The sequence below is a fragment of the Scyliorhinus torazame genome, chromosome 4 (genome assembly GCF_047496885.1).
Source record: "Scyliorhinus torazame isolate Kashiwa2021f chromosome 4, sScyTor2.1, whole genome shotgun sequence".
Lineage (NCBI taxonomy): Eukaryota > Metazoa > Chordata > Chondrichthyes > Carcharhiniformes > Scyliorhinidae > Scyliorhinus > Scyliorhinus torazame.
The window spans coordinates 304,263,468-304,275,967 of record NC_092710.1 but is presented as its reverse complement, the minus strand read 5'-3'; the positions used below and the strand labels follow the sequence as shown (position 1 = coordinate 304,275,967).

The following is a 12,500-nucleotide window of genomic DNA, read 5'->3' as shown; positions in this document are numbered from 1 at the left end:
GCCATACTAGTCTGAAAACGCCCGATCTCGTCTGATCTCGGAAGCTAAGCAGACTCAGGCCTGGTTAGTACTTGGATGGGAGACCGCCTGGGAATACCAGGTGCAGTAGGCTTTTGCGGCCAGCAGAGACTGCTCACGCCAAGCACTCTCCACACCAGAGGCAGGCCAACCTTTTGCTGCTCTCTGCGTCCTCGCCATTCCTCCCAACACTTGCCTGCGGGCTCAACTCAGGCAGGCGGCTTGGTCGGGCCATTCAGCTGCTGCAGCTTTGCCGGGCCTTTGCAACGCAGCACGGTTGTGTGCCTTGGCGTGCTGCACTTTGATGGGCACGCCAGCTGGCCCGTGTGGCCGCAAGCCAGTGTGTCGGCAGGACGTTCTCTCTCCTAGCCTGAAGGCGCCGCATGAATGCAAGTTGTGGCATTGGGGCTGGTGTGGAAAGCGAAGGAAGAGAGAGCTGGCTTGCATTGCCTGCCTGACCCTTGTGCTGGCTGTGCTGAGAGAAGTGCGCAGCGTTGCAATGTGGAAAGGCAGCAGCGTGCAGGCGGCAGGCTGGTGTGAGGTAGGCGGGGCTTGCAGTTTTCCTTGAGGAGGTGGAGAAGAAAAAAGAGAGCTCGGTGGGGATGGCATGAAGGGGAGCGAGTATCAGGCATATAGGCTAGAATTAGCAGGAGAAGGAGAGAAAGAGGAGGAGAAGTAGAAGTAGAAGTAGAAAAAGAGAGAGAAAAAATTGAAAACAACCGGAAAGAAGAAGTGGCGAGGGTGCTAGGGTGGCCAGCTTGAATAGGCGAGAAGACGGTGCTGCGGATGCCTACGGCCATACTAGTCTGAAAATGCTTGATCTCGTCTGATCTCGGAAGCTAAGCAGACTCAGGCCTGGTTAGTACTTGGATGGGAGACCGCCTGGGAATACCAGGTGCAGTAGGCTTTTGCGGCCAGCAGAGACTGCTCACGCCAAGCACTCTCCACACCAGAGGCAGGCCAACCTTTTGCTGCTCTCTGCGTCCTCGCCATTCCTCCCAACACTTGCCTGCGGGCTCAACTCAGGCAGGCGGCTTGGTCGGGCCATTCAGCTGCTGCAGCTTTGCCGGGCCTTTGCAACGCAGCACGGTTGTGTGCCTTGGCGTGCTGCACTTTGATGGGCACGCCAGCTGGCCCGTGTGGCCGCAAGCCAGTGTGTCGGCAGGACGTTCTCTCTCCTAGCCTGAAGGCGCCGCATGAATGCAAGTTGTGGCATTGGGGCTGGTGTGGAAAGCGAAGGAAGAGAGAGCTGGCTTGCATTGCCTGCCTGACCCTTGTGCTGGCTGTGCTGAGAGAAGTGCGCAGCGTTGCAATGTGGAAAGGCAGCAGCGTGCAGGCGGCAGGCTGGTGTGAGGTGGGCGGGGCTTGCAGTTTTCCTTGGGGAGGTGGAGAAGAAAAAAGAGAGCTAGGTGGGGACGGCATGAAGGGGAGCGAGTATCAGGCATATAGGCTAGAATTAGCAGGAGAAGGAGAGAAAGAGGAGGAGAAGTAGAAGTAGAAGTAGAAAAAGAGAGAGAAAAAATTGAAAACAACCGGAAAGAAGAAGTGGCGAGGGTGCTAGGGTGGCCAACTTGAATAGGCGAGAAGACGGTGCTGCAGATGCCTACGGCCATACTAGTCTGAAAACGCTTGATCTCGTCTGATCTCGGAAGCTAAGCAGACTCAGGCCTGGTTAGTACTTGGATGGGAGACCGCCTGGGAATACCAGGTGCAGTAGGCTTTTGCGGCCAGCAGAGACTGCTCACGCCAAGCACTCTCCACACCAGAGGCAGGCCAACCTTTTGCTGCTCTCTGCGTCCTCGCCATTCCTCCCAACACTTGCCTGCGGGCTCAACTCAGGCAGGCGGCTTGGTCGGGCCATTCAGCTGCTGCAGCTTTGCCGGGCCTTTGCAACGCAGCACGGTTGGGTGCCTTGGCGTGCTGCACTTTGATGGGCACGCCAGCTGGCCCGTGTGGCCGCAAGCCAGTGTGTCGGCAGGACGTTCTCTCTCCTAGCCTGAAGGCGCCGCATGAATGCAAGTTGTGGCATTGGGGCTGGTGTGGAAAGCGAAGGAAGAGAGAGCTGGCTTGCATTGCCTGCCTGACCCTTGTGCTGGCTGTGCTGAGAGAAGTGCGCAGCGTTGCAATGTGGAAAGGCAGCAGCGTGCAGGCGGCAGGCTGGTGTGAGGTGGGCGGGGCTTGCAGTTTTCCTTGAGGAGGTGGAGAAGAAAAAAGAGAGCTCGGTGGGGATGGCATGAAGGGGAGCGAGTATCAGGCATATAGGCTAGAATTAGCAGGAGAAGGAGAGAAAGAGGAGGAGAAGTAGAAGTAGAAGTAGAAAAAGAGAGAGAAAAAATTGAAAACAACCGGAAAGAAGAAGTGGCGAGGGTGCTAGGGTGGCCTGCTTGAATAGGCGAGAAGACGGTGCTGCAGATGCCTCCGGCCATACTAGTCTGAAAACGCCCGATCTCGTCTGATCTCGGAAGCTAAGCAGACTCAGGCCTGGTTAGTACTTGGATGGGAGACCGCCTGGGAATACCAGGTGCAGTAGGCTTTTGCGGCCAGCAGAGACTGCTCACGCCAAGCACTCTCCACACCAGAGGCAGGCCAAACTTTTGCTGCTCTCTGCGTCCTCGCCATTCCTCCCAACACTTGCCTGCGGGCTCAACTCAGGCAGGCGGCTTGGTCGGGCCATTCAGCTGCTGCAGCTTTGCCGGGCCTTTGCAACGCAGCACGGTTGGGTGCCTTGGCGTGCTGCACTTTGATGGGCACGCCAGCTGGCCCGTGTGGCCGCAAGCCAGTGTGTCGGCAGGACGTTCTCTCTCCTAGCCTGAAGGCGCCGCATGAATGCAAGTTGTGGCATTGGGGCTGGTGTGGAAAGCGAAGGAAGAGAGAGCTGGCTTGCATTGCCTGCCTGACCCTTGTGCTGGCTGTGCTGAGAGAAGTGCGCAGCGTTGCAATGTGGAAAGGCAGCAGCGTGCAGGCGGCAGGCTGGTGTGAGGTGGGCGGCGCTTGCAGTTTTCCTTGGGGAGGTGGAGAAGAAAAAAGAGAGCTAGGTGGGGACGGCATGAAGGGGAGCGAGTATCAGGCATATAGGCTAGAATTAGCAGGAGAAGGAGAGAAAGAGGAGGAGAAGTAGAAGTAGAAGTAGAAAAAGAGAGAGAAAAAATTGAAAACAACCGGAAAGAAGAAGTGGCGAGGGTGCTAGGGTGGCCAGCTTGAATAGGCGAGAAGACGGTGCTGCAGATGCCTACGGCCATACTAGTCTGAAAACGCCCGATCTCGTCTGATCTCGGAAGCTAAGCAGACTCAGGCCTAGTTAGTACTTGGATGGGAGACCGCCTGGGAATACCAGGTGCAGTAGGCTTTTGCGGCCAGCAGTGACTGCTCACGCCAAGCACTCTCCACACCAGAGGCAGGCCAACCTTTTGCTGCTCTCTGCGTCCTCGCCATTCCTCCCAACACTTGCCTGCGGGCTCAACTCAGGCAGGCGGCTTGGTCGGGCCATTCAGCTGCTGCAGCTTTGCCGGGCCTTTGCAACGCAGCACGGTTGTGTGCCTTGGCGTGCTGCACTTTGATGGGCACGCCAGCTGGCCCGTGTGGCCGCAAGCCAGTGTGTCGGCAGGATGTTCTCTCTCCTAGCCTGAAGGCGCCGCATGAATGCAAGTTGTGGCATTGGGGCTGGTGTGGAAAGCGAAGGAAGAGAGAGCTGGCTTGCATTGCCTGCCTGACCCTTGTGCTGGCTGTGCTGAGAGAAGTGCGCAGCGTTGCAATGTGGAAAGGCAGCAGCGTGCAGGCGGCAGGCTGGTGTGAGGTGGGCGGGGCTTGCAGTTTTCCTTGGGGAGGTGGAGAAGAAAAAAGAGAGCTAGGTGGGGACGGCATGAAGGGGAGCGAGTATCAGGCATATAGGCTAGAATTAGCAGGAGAAGGAGAGAAAGAGGAGGAGAAGTCGAAGTAGAAGTTGAAAAAGAGAGAGAAAAAATTGAAAACAACCGGAAAGAAGAAGTGGCGAGGGTGCTAGGGTGGCCAGCTTGAATAGGCGAGAAGACGGTGCTGCAGATGCCTACGGCCATACTAGTCTGAAAATGCCCGATCTCGTCTGATCTCGGAAGCTAAGCAGACTCAGGCCTGGTTAGTACTTGGATGGGAGACCGCCTGGGAATACCAGGTGCAGTAGGCTTTTGCGGCCAGCAGTGACTGCTCACGCCAAGCACTCTCCACACCAGAGGCAGGCCAACCTTTTGCTGCCCTCTGCGTCCTCGCCATTCCTCCCAACACTTGCCTGCGGGCTCAACTCAGGCAGGCGGCTTGGTCGGGCCATTCAGCTGCTGCAGCTTTGCCGGGCCTTTGCAACGCAGCACGGTTGTGTGCCTTGGCGTGCTGCACTTTGATGGGCACGCCAGCTGGCCCGTGTGGCCGCAAGCCAGTGTGTCGGCAGGATGTTCTCTCTCCTAGCCTGAAGGCGCCGCATGAATGCAAGTTGTGGCATTGGGGCTGGTGTGGAAAGCGAAGGAAGAGAGAGCTGGCTTGCATTGCCTGCCTGACCCTTGTGCTGGCTGTGCTGAGAGAAGTGCGCAGCGTTGCAATGTGGAAAGGCAGCAGCGTGCAGGCGGCAGGCTGGTGTGAGGTAGGCGGGGCTTGCAGTTTTCCTTGAGGAGGTGGAGAAGAAAAAAGAGAGCTCGGTGGGGATGGCATGAAGGGGAGCGAGTATCAGGCATATAGGCTAGAATTAGCAGGAGAAGGAGAGAAAGAGGAGGAGAAGTAGAAGTAGAAGTAGAAAAAGAGAGAGAAAAAATTGAAAACAACCGGAAAGAAGAAGTGGCGAGGGTGCTAGGGTGGCCAGCTTGAATAGGCGAGAAGACGGTGATGCAGATGCCTACGGCCATACTAGTCTGAAAACGCCCGATCTCGTCTGATCTCGGAAGCTAAGCAGACTCAGGCCTGGTTAGTACTTGGATGGGAGACCGCCTGGGAATACCAGGTGCAGTCGGCTTTTGCGGCCAGCAGAGACTGCTCACGCCAAGCACTCTCCACACCAGAGGCAGGCCAACCTTTTGCTGCTCTCTGCGTCCTCGCCATTCCTCCCAACACTTGCCTGCGGGCTCAACTCAGGCAGGCGGCTTGGTCGGGCCATTCAGCTGCTGCAGCTTTGCCGGGCCTTTGCAACGCAGCACGGTTGTGTGCCTTGGCGTGCTGCAGTTTGATGGGCACGCCAGCTGGCCCGTGTGGCCGCAAGCCAGTGTGTCGGCAGGACGTTCTCTCTCCTAGCCTGAAGGCGCCGCATGAATGCAAGTTGTGGCATTGGGGCTGGTGTGGAAAGCGAAGGAAGAGAGAGCTGGCTTGCATTGCCTGCCTGACCCTTGTGCTGGCTGTGCTGAGAGAAGTGCGCAGCGTTGCAATGTGGAAAGGCAGCAGCGTGCAGGCGGCAGGCTGGTGTGAGGTAGGCGGGGCTTGCAGTTTTCCTTGAGGAGGTGGAGAAGAAAAAAGAGAGCTCGGTGGGGATGGCATGAAGGGGAGCGAGTATCAGGCATATAGGCTAGAATTAGCAGGAGAAGGAGAGAAAGAGGAGGAGAAGTAGAAGTAGAAGTAGAAAAAGAGAGAGAAAAAATTGAAAACAACCGGAAAGAAGAAGTGGCGAGGGTGCTAGGGTGGCCAGCTTGAATAGGCGAGAAGACGGTGCTGCGGATGCCTACGGCCATACTAGTCTGAAAATGCTTGATCTCGTCTGATCTCGGAAGCTAAGCAGACTCAGGCCTGGTTAGTACTTGGATGGGAGACCGCCTGGGAATACCAGGTGCAGTAGGCTTTTGCGGCCAGCAGAGACTGCTCACGCCAAGCACTCTCCACACCAGAGGCAGGCCAACCTTTTGCTGCTCTCTGCGTCCTCGCCATTCCTCCCAACACTTGCCTGCGGGCTCAACTCAGGCAGGCGGCTTGGTCGGGCCATTCAGCTGCTGCAGCTTTGCCGGGCCTTTGCAACGCAGCACGGTTGTGTGCCTTGGCGTGCTGCACTTTGATGGGCACGCCAGCTGGCCCGTGTGGCCGCAAGCCAGTGTGTCGGCAGGACGTTCTCTCTCCTAGCCTGAAGGCGCCGCATGAATGCAAGTTGTGGCATTGGGGCTGGTGTGGAAAGCGAAGGAAGAGAGAGCTGGCTTGCATTGCCTGCCTGACCCTTGTGCTGGCTGTGCTGAGAGAAGTGCGCAGCGTTGCAATGTGGAAAGGCAGCAGCGTGCAGGCGGCAGGCTGGTGTGAGGTGGGCGGGGCTTGCAGTTTTCCTTGGGGAGGTGGAGAAGAAAAAAGAGAGCTAGGTGGGGACGGCATGAAGGGGAGCGAGTATCAGGCATATAGGCTAGAATTAGCAGGAGAAGGAGAGAAAGAGGAGGAGAAGTAGAAGTAGAAGTAGAAAAAGAGAGAGAAAAAATTGAAAACAACCGGAAAGAAGAAGTGGCGAGGGTGCTAGGGTGGCCAACTTGAATAGGCGAGAAGACGGTGCTGCAGATGCCTACGGCCATACTAGTCTGAAAACGCTTGATCTCGTCTGATCTCGGAAGCTAAGCAGACTCAGGCCTGGTTAGTACTTGGATGGGAGACCGCCTGGGAATACCAGGTGCAGTAGGCTTTTGCGGCCAGCAGAGACTGCTCACGCCAAGCACTCTCCACACCAGAGGCAGGCCAACCTTTTGCTGCTCTCTGCGTCCTCGCCATTCCTCCCAACACTTGCCTGCGGGCTCAACTCAGGCAGGCGGCTTGGTCGGGCCATTCAGCTGCTGCAGCTTTGCCGGGCCTTTGCAACGCAGCACGGTTGGGTGCCTTGGCGTGCTGCACTTTGATGGGCACGCCAGCTGGCCCGTGTGGCCGCAAGCCAGTGTGTCGGCAGGACGTTCTCTCTCCTAGCCTGAAGGCGCCGCATGAATGCAAGTTGTGGCATTGGGGCTGGTGTGGAAAGCGAAGGAAGAGAGAGCTGGCTTGCATTGCCTGCCTGACCCTTGTGCTGGCTGTGCTGAGAGAAGTGCGCAGCGTTGCAATGTGGAAAGGCAGCAGCGTGCAGGCGGCAGGCTGGTGTGAGGTGGGCGGGGCTTGCAGTTTTCCTTGAGGAGGTGGAGAAGAAAAAAGAGAGCTCGGTGGGGATGGCATGAAGGGGAGCGAGTATCAGGCATATAGGCTAGAATTAGCAGGAGAAGGAGAGAAAGAGGAGGAGAAGTAGAAGTAGAAGTAGAAAAAGAGAGAGAAAAAATTGAAAACAACCGGAAAGAAGAAGTGGCGAGGGTGCTAGGGTGGCCTGCTTGAATAGGCGAGAAGACGGTGCTGCAGATGCCTCCGGCCATACTAGTCTGAAAACGCCCGATCTCGTCTGATCTCGGAAGCTAAGCAGACTCAGGCCTGGTTAGTACTTGGATGGGAGACCGCCTGGGAATACCAGGTGCAGTAGGCTTTTGCGGCCAGCAGAGACTGCTCACGCCAAGCACTCTCCACACCAGAGGCAGGCCAACCTTTTGCTGCTCTCTGCGTCCTCGCCATTCCTCCCAACACTTGCCTGCGGGCTCAACTCAGGCAGGCGGCTTGGTCGGGCCATTCAGCTGCTGCAGCTTTGCCGGGCCTTTGCAACGCAGCACGGTTGGGTGCCTTGGCGTGCTGCACTTTGATGGGCACGCCAGCTGGCCCGTGTGGCCGCAAGCCAGTGTGTCGGCAGGACGTTCTCTCTCCTAGCCTGAAGGCGCCGCATGAATGCAAGTTGTGGCATTGGGGCTGGTGTGGAAAGCGAAGGAAGAGAGAGCTGGCTTGCATTGCCTGCCTGACCCTTGTGCTGGCTGTGCTGAGAGAAGTGCGCAGCGTTGCAATGTGGAAAGGCAGCAGCGTGCAGGCGGCAGGCTGGTGTGAGGTGGGCGGCGCTTGCAGTTTTCCTTGGGGAGGTGGAGAAGAAAAAAGAGAGCTAGGTGGGGACGGCATGAAGGGGAGCGAGTATCAGGCATATAGGCTAGAATTAGCAGGAGAAGGAGAGAAAGAGGAGGAGAAGTAGAAGTAGAAGTAGAAAAAGAGAGAGAAAAAATTGAAAACAACCGGAAAGAAGAAGTGGCGAGGGTGCTAGGGTGGCCAGCTTGAATAGGCGAGAAGACGGTGCTGCAGATGCCTACGGCCATTCTAGTCTGAAAACGCCCGATCTCGTCTGATCTCGGAAGCTAAGCAGACTCAGGCCTAGTTAGTACTTGGATGGGAGACCGCCTGGGAATACCAGGTGCAGTAGGCTTTTGCGGCCAGCAGTGACTGCTCACGCCAAGCACTCTCCACACCAGAGGCAGGCCAACCTTTTGCTGCTCTCTGCGTCCTCGCCATTCCTCCCAACACTTGCCTGCGGGCTCAACTCAGGCAGGCGGCTTGGTCGGGCCATTCAGCTGCTGCAGCTTTGCCGGGCCTTTGCAACGCAGCACGGTTGTGTGCCTTGGCGTGCTGCACTTTGATGGGCACGCCAGCTGGCCCGTGTGGCCGCAAGCCAGTGTGTCGGCAGGATGTTCTCTCTCCTAGCCTGAAGGCGCCGCATGAATGCAAGTTGTGGCATTGGGGCTGGTGTGGAAAGCGAAGGAAGAGAGAGCTGGCTTGCATTGCCTGCCTGACCCTTGTGCTGGCTGTGCTGAGAGAAGTGCGCAGCGTTGCAATGTGGAAAGGCAGCAGCGTGCAGGCGGCAGGCTGGTGTGAGGTGGGCGGGGCTTGCAGTTTTCCTTGGGGAGGTGGAGAAGAAAAAAGAGAGCTAGGTGGGGACGGCATGAAGGGGAGCGAGTATCAGGCATATAGGCTAGAATTAGCAGGAGAAGGAGAGAAAGAGGAGGAGAAGTCGAAGTAGAAGTAGAAAAAGAGAGAGAAAAAATTGAAAACAACCGGAAAGAAGAAGTGGCGAGGGTGCTAGGGTGGCCAGCTTGAATAGGCGAGAAGACGGTGCTGCAGATGCCTACGGCCATACTAGTCTGAAAATGCCCGATCTCGTCTGATCTCGGAAGCTAAGCAGACTCAGGCCTGGTTAGTACTTGGATGGGAGACCGCCTGGGAATACCAGGTGCAGTAGGCTTTTGCGGCCAGCAGTGACTGCTCACGCCAAGCACTCTCCACACCAGAGGCAGGCCAACCTTTTGCTGCCCTCTGCGTCCTCGCCATTCCTCCCAACACTTGCCTGCGGGCTCAACTCAGGCAGGCGGCTTGGTCGGGCCATTCAGCTGCTGCAGCTTTGCCGGGCCTTTGCAACGCAGCACGGTTGTGTGCCTTGGCGTGCTGCACTTTGATGGGCACGCCAGCTGGCCCGTGTGGCCGCAAGCCAGTGTGTCGGCAGGATGTTCTCTCTCCTAGCCTGAAGGCGCCGCATGAATGCAAGTTGTGGCATTGGGGCTGGTGTGGAAAGCGAAGGAAGAGAGAGCTGGCTTGCATTGCCTGCCTGACCCTTGTGCTGGCTGTGCTGAGAGAAGTGCGCAGCGTTGCAATGTGGAAAGGCAGCAGCGTGCAGGCGGCAGGCTGGTGTGAGGTAGGCGGGGCTTGCAGTTTTCCTTGAGGAGGTGGAGAAGAAAAAAGAGAGCTCGGTGGGGATGGCATGAAGGGGAGCGAGTATCAGGCATATAGGCTAGAATTAGCAGGAGAAGGAGAGAAAGAGGAGGAGAAGTAGAAGTAGAAGTAGAAAAAGAGAGAGAAAAAATTGAAAACAACCGGAAAGAAGAAGTGGCGAGGGTGCTAGGGTGGCCAGCTTGAATAGGCGAGAAGACGGTGATGCAGATGCCTACGGCCATACTAGTCTGAAAACGCCCGATCTCGTCTGATCTCGGAAGCTAAGCAGACTCAGGCCTGGTTAGTACTTGGATGGGAGACCGCCTGGGAATACCAGGTGCAGTCGGCTTTTGCGGCCAGCAGAGACTGCTCACGCCAAGCACTCTCCACACCAGAGGCAGGCCAACCTTTTGCTGCTCTCTGCGTCCTCGCCATTCCTCCCAACACTTGCCTGCGGGCTCAACTCAGGCAGGCGGCTTGGTCGGGCCATTCAGCTGCTGCAGCTTTGCCGGGCCTTTGCAACGCAGCACGGTTGTGTGCCTTGGCGTGCTGCAGTTTGATGGGCACGCCAGCTGGCCCGTGTGGCCGCAAGCCAGTGTGTCGGCAGGACGTTCTCTCTCCTAGCCTGAAGGCGCCGCATGAATGCAAGTTGTGGCATTGGGGCTGGTGTGGAAAGCGAAGGAAGAGAGAGCTGGCTTGCATTGCCTGCCTGACCCTTGTGCTGGCTGTGCTGAGAGAAGTGCGCAGCGTTGCAATGTGGAAAGGCAGCAGCGTGCAGGCGGCAGGCTGGTGTGAGGTAGGCGGGGCTTGCAGTTTTCCTTGAGGAGGTGGAGAAGAAAAAAGAGAGCTCGGTGGGGATGGCATGAAGGGGAGCGAGTATCAGGCATATAGGCTAGAATTAGCAGGAGAAGGAGAGAAAGAGGAGGAGAAGTAGAAGTAGAAGTAGAAAAAGAGAGAGAAAAAATTGAAAACAACCGGAAAGAAGAAGTGGCGAGGGTGCTAGGGTGGCCAACTTGAATAGGCGAGAAGACGGTGCTGCAGATGCCTACGGCCATACTAGTCTGAAAACGCTTGATCTCGTCTGATCTCGGAAGCTAAGCAGACTCAGGCCTGGTTAGTACTTGGATGGGAGACCGCCTGGGAATACCAGGTGCAGTAGGCTTTTGCGGCCAGCAGAGACTGCTCACGCCAAGCACTCTCCACACCAGAGGCAGGCCAACCTTTTGCTGCCCTCTGCGTCCTCGCCATTCCTCCCAACACTTGCCTGCGGGCTCAACTCAGGCAGGCGGCTTGGTCGGGCCATTCAGCTGCTGCAGCTTTGCCGGGCCTTTGCAACGCAGCACGGTTGTGTGCCTTGGCGTGCTGCACTTTGATGGGCACGCCAGCTGGCCCGTGTGGCCGCAAGCCAGTGTGTCGGCAGGATGTTCTCTCTCCTAGCCTGAAGGCGCCGCATGAATGCAAGTTGTGGCATTGGGGCTGGTGTGGAAAGCGAAGGAAGAGAGAGCTGGCTTGCATTGCCTGCCTGACCCTTGTGCTGGCTGTGCTGAGAGAAGTGCGCAGCGTTGCAATGTGGAAAGGCAGCAGCGTGCAGGCGGCAGGCTGGTGTGAGGTAGGCGGGGCTTGCAGTTTTCCTTGAGGAGGTGGAGAAGAAAAAAGAGAGCTCGGTGGGGATGGCATGAAGGGGAGCGAGTATCAGGCATATAGGCTAGAATTAGCAGGAGAAGGAGAGAAAGAGGAGGAGAAGTAGAAGTAGAAGTAGAAAAAGAGAGAGAAAAAATTGAAAACAACCGGAAAGAAGAAGTGGCGAGGGTGCTAGGGTGGCCAGCTTGAATAGGCGAGAAGACGGTGATGCAGATGCCTACGGCCATACTAGTCTGAAAACGCCCGATCTCGTCTGATCTCGGAAGCTAAGCAGACTCAGGCCTGGTTAGTACTTGGATGGGAGACCGCCTGGGAATACCAGGTGCAGTAGGCTTTTGCGGCCAGCAGAGACTGCTCACGCCAAGCACTCTCCACACCAGAGGCAGGCCAACCTTTTGCTGCTCTCTGCGTCCTCGCCATTCCTCCCAACACTTGCCTGCGGGCTCAACTCAGGCAGGCGGCTTGGTCGGGCCATTCAGCTGCTGCAGCTTTGCCGGGCCTTTGCAACGCAGCACGGTTGTGTGCCTTGGCGTGCTGCACTTTGATGGGCACGCCAGCTGGCCCGTGTGGCCGCAAGCCAGTGTGTCGGCAGGACATTCTCTCTCCTAGCCTGAAGGCGCCGCATGAATGCAAGTTGTGGCATTGGGGCTGGTGTGGAAAGCGAAGGAAGAGAGAGCTGGCTTGCATTGCCTGCCTGACCCTTGTGCTGGCTGTGCTGAGAGAAGTGCGCAGCGTTGCAATGTGGAAAGGCAGCAGCGTGCAGGCGGCAGGCTGGTGTGAGGTAGGCGGGGCTTGCAGTTTTCCTTGAGGAGGTGGAGAAGAAAAAAGAGAGCTCGGTGGGGATGGCATGAAGGGGAGCGAGTATCAGGCATATAGGCTAGAATTAGCAGGAGAAGGAGAGAAAGAGGAGGAGAAGTAGAAGTAGAAGTAGAAAAAGAGAGAGAAAAAATTGAAAACAACCGGAAAGAAGAAGTGGCGAGGGTGCTAGGGTGGCCAGCTTGAATAGGCGAGAAGACGGTGCTGCGGATGCCTACGGCCATACTAGTCTGAAAACGCTTGATCTCGTCTGATCTCGGAAGCTAAGCAGACTCAGGCCTGGTTAGTACTTGGATGGGAGACCGCCTGGGAATACCAGGTGCAGTAGGCTTTTGCGGCCAGCAGAGACTGCTCACGCCAAGCACTCTCCACACCAGAGGCAGGCCAACCTTTTGCTGCTCTCTGCGTCCTCGCCATTCCTCCCAACACTTGCCTGCGGGCTCAACTCAGGCAGGCGGCTTGGTCGGGCCATTCAGCTGCTGCAGCTTTGCCGGGCCTTTGCAACGCAGCACGGTTGGGTGCCT

The 12,500-nt window shown here is 57.0% G+C and overlaps 16 non-coding genes across 16 annotated transcripts in view; all 16 read left to right on the top strand.

Moving 5' to 3' along the window:
• The window catches only part of LOC140411970 (5S ribosomal RNA), a 119-nt gene extending 7 nt beyond the window's left edge, over nt 1-112 (top strand). The window contains exon 1 of the ribosomal RNA XR_011941180.1: nt 1-112. This exon is cut by the window's left edge and continues 7 nt beyond it. This is a non-coding gene — a ribosomal RNA (5S ribosomal RNA).
• A 694-nt stretch (nt 113-806) lies between these two features.
• Nucleotides 807-925, top strand: LOC140414932 (5S ribosomal RNA). Its single transcript, XR_011944058.1, has one exon. It is a non-coding gene; the product is annotated as a 5S ribosomal RNA (ribosomal RNA).
• Nucleotides 926-1,619: 694 nt separating this feature from the next.
• LOC140414374 (5S ribosomal RNA) lies at nt 1,620-1,738 on the top strand. Its single transcript, XR_011943509.1, has one exon. It is a non-coding gene; the product is annotated as a 5S ribosomal RNA (ribosomal RNA).
• A 694-nt stretch (nt 1,739-2,432) lies between these two features.
• LOC140414504 (5S ribosomal RNA) lies at nt 2,433-2,551 on the top strand. The gene has a single exon (XR_011943638.1). It is a non-coding gene; the product is annotated as a 5S ribosomal RNA (ribosomal RNA).
• Nucleotides 2,552-3,245: 694 nt separating this feature from the next.
• On the top strand, nt 3,246-3,364 carry LOC140414039 (5S ribosomal RNA). The gene has a single exon (XR_011943186.1). It is a non-coding gene; the product is annotated as a 5S ribosomal RNA (ribosomal RNA).
• Nucleotides 3,365-4,058: 694 nt separating this feature from the next.
• On the top strand, nt 4,059-4,177 carry LOC140413425 (5S ribosomal RNA). Its single transcript, XR_011942593.1, has one exon. It is a non-coding gene; the product is annotated as a 5S ribosomal RNA (ribosomal RNA).
• A 694-nt stretch (nt 4,178-4,871) lies between these two features.
• Nucleotides 4,872-4,990, top strand: LOC140413840 (5S ribosomal RNA). Its single transcript, XR_011942993.1, has one exon. It is a non-coding gene; the product is annotated as a 5S ribosomal RNA (ribosomal RNA).
• A 694-nt stretch (nt 4,991-5,684) lies between these two features.
• Nucleotides 5,685-5,803, top strand: LOC140414931 (5S ribosomal RNA). The gene has a single exon (XR_011944057.1). It is a non-coding gene; the product is annotated as a 5S ribosomal RNA (ribosomal RNA).
• Nucleotides 5,804-6,497: 694 nt separating this feature from the next.
• Nucleotides 6,498-6,616, top strand: LOC140414372 (5S ribosomal RNA). Its single transcript, XR_011943508.1, has one exon. It is a non-coding gene; the product is annotated as a 5S ribosomal RNA (ribosomal RNA).
• Nucleotides 6,617-7,310: 694 nt separating this feature from the next.
• On the top strand, nt 7,311-7,429 carry LOC140414503 (5S ribosomal RNA). The gene has a single exon (XR_011943637.1). It is a non-coding gene; the product is annotated as a 5S ribosomal RNA (ribosomal RNA).
• Nucleotides 7,430-8,123: 694 nt separating this feature from the next.
• Nucleotides 8,124-8,242, top strand: LOC140414892 (5S ribosomal RNA). The gene has a single exon (XR_011944018.1). It is a non-coding gene; the product is annotated as a 5S ribosomal RNA (ribosomal RNA).
• A 694-nt stretch (nt 8,243-8,936) lies between these two features.
• On the top strand, nt 8,937-9,055 carry LOC140413423 (5S ribosomal RNA). Its single transcript, XR_011942592.1, has one exon. It is a non-coding gene; the product is annotated as a 5S ribosomal RNA (ribosomal RNA).
• A 694-nt stretch (nt 9,056-9,749) lies between these two features.
• Nucleotides 9,750-9,868, top strand: LOC140413839 (5S ribosomal RNA). Its single transcript, XR_011942992.1, has one exon. It is a non-coding gene; the product is annotated as a 5S ribosomal RNA (ribosomal RNA).
• Nucleotides 9,869-10,562: 694 nt separating this feature from the next.
• On the top strand, nt 10,563-10,681 carry LOC140414371 (5S ribosomal RNA). The gene has a single exon (XR_011943507.1). It is a non-coding gene; the product is annotated as a 5S ribosomal RNA (ribosomal RNA).
• A 694-nt stretch (nt 10,682-11,375) lies between these two features.
• Nucleotides 11,376-11,494, top strand: LOC140411968 (5S ribosomal RNA). The gene has a single exon (XR_011941178.1). It is a non-coding gene; the product is annotated as a 5S ribosomal RNA (ribosomal RNA).
• Nucleotides 11,495-12,188: 694 nt separating this feature from the next.
• LOC140414370 (5S ribosomal RNA) lies at nt 12,189-12,307 on the top strand. The gene has a single exon (XR_011943506.1). It is a non-coding gene; the product is annotated as a 5S ribosomal RNA (ribosomal RNA).
• Nucleotides 12,308-12,500: the final 193 nt, after the last annotated feature.